This window comes from Capsicum annuum, chromosome 12 (assembly GCF_002878395.1).
Source record: "Capsicum annuum cultivar UCD-10X-F1 chromosome 12, UCD10Xv1.1, whole genome shotgun sequence".
In the NCBI taxonomy this organism is placed as follows: domain Eukaryota; kingdom Viridiplantae; phylum Streptophyta; class Magnoliopsida; order Solanales; family Solanaceae; genus Capsicum; species Capsicum annuum.
The window spans coordinates 129,125,132-129,126,894 of NC_061122.1; the positions used below are offsets into that span (position 1 = coordinate 129,125,132).

Below are 1,763 nucleotides of genomic sequence, written 5' to 3' on the forward strand. Positions count from 1 at the left end.
CCCCACAACACCCCTTAAAATTTAAACCAAAACATCTTCATTTTCTCTCCTTTCTTGATGGTTCAAACCTTGATTTCCACCTTGCCTTTGATAGTTAAGGAGGAAAACCTCCTCATAATTTAACAAAAATATTATTTCTTCATCAAGTACCTCTATTTTCTAACCTTCATACACCTTAGTTCTTTTGGAAGTAATGGCATTAACCGCTCTAAGACTAGTACGCATCGCATTTTGAGTAAGAATGTTGAGTTAGGTTATTAGCTTATCCATATTTGAATCCCTCTCTTTATCCATTCTACTTTTTTTTTGACCCACAAAAGTTGTGGAGGGATCCCCATTGAAACCTAGACATCTCTTATGTGCCAACCTCTAGATAGCTTCGTCACTTGATTTAATAAATTTGATGCAACCTCATAAGACAACTTGATAATAGAACCTCCAAATGCGTTATTAACAAAGAATTTATTCAATTGTACTAATGCACAGTAAAATATTTAGAGAAGCATCTTCTCTGGAACTTTATGGTTTGGGCATTACATGATTTTGTCATTGAATATTTGCCATACTTCATATAAGGGCTCACCACTAAATTAACAAAAAATTGTAATTTCATCCCTTAGTTTTAGCATTCTAGGAGCAGGGAAATATTGATCCAAAAAAACCTTCATAAGCTCGACCCAAGATGTAACAGACCTTGTGGATGAAGATCTTACCACAAAACCATCGTTCCCATCAAATAAAATGGGAAAAGTCCCAAGTGGATGGACTCTTAAGATACATGGGCTATATCAAAAGGGAAGTACACATCAATGACCTTTTTAAAATATAAATTCACATCTTCATATGATTGACCCCCAAATAGACCTTTCATTTAAATTAGATGGAACATCACACTAGTGATATGAAATTTGCCTTTTCCTTCTGTCGAAGGGATACATATGGCACTAGCATGCCCTATATCATCAAGATAATCCTTATCTTCTATATGCCTATGAAAAAAGTCATCATCTCTACCATGTTTTCTTATTTCAATACAGATGCTATTAAAGTCATCTAACTGAAAGACAAAAACAACAAATAAAGTAAACCATACACCATGGCTAACCCAAAGTCACTAACAACACCATAAAAACAAAAATTATGTCTCATTCCCCAGTAACGCACTATTTTTTATAATTCTCAACTTACATTTATATTTTAATGCAAGGCAGTCATGGTCAATATATATCAAACAAGAGTCGAGGTCGAATCCTCAAGAAGTGAAAACTACCTTTTAATACCCACATATGTTGAGAGTTAACTAGGAGTTAACTCGTAATATGAAATCTAAACTATGTATAATTAAATTGGGGAGTTTGAATGGGAACTTTGTTAAAAATAATTACAAATTAACACTAATATGAGGTTGAACAAGTGATAAGTAAATCAAGTTGTAAGAAACCTTAGGGTTATGCAATTTTAGGGTTTATTCGTACATTGGTAATCAAGAGTTAGTCCAAGTTTTAGGTAGGGATTTTGGGTATGCTAGATCTAAGCTCTTAGTGCTAACCTTTTAATAAAACACTAAATTTCACCCATGGATTTTTTTAAATACCTCATAAGCATGACAAGTTCATCAATCCAATACCTCAAACTAGCATTCTTAATTTTAAGGTGATGCTTATAAACATAGCTAAATCACATAACATCCCTATTTCTAAGATGATGCCATGAAAGAATCTAATTCAAATTTTAGTTCACAATTACTCATCACCCATGTCCTT

At 33.1% G+C, this 1,763-nt stretch overlaps 1 non-coding gene across 1 annotated transcript; it reads left to right on the forward strand.

The window, feature by feature from the left end:
- Positions 1-516: 516 nt before the first annotated feature.
- On the forward strand, positions 517-623 carry LOC124889873. The gene has a single exon (XR_007048786.1). It is a non-coding gene; the product is annotated as a small nucleolar RNA R71 (small nucleolar RNA).
- Positions 624-1,763: the final 1,140 nt, after the last annotated feature.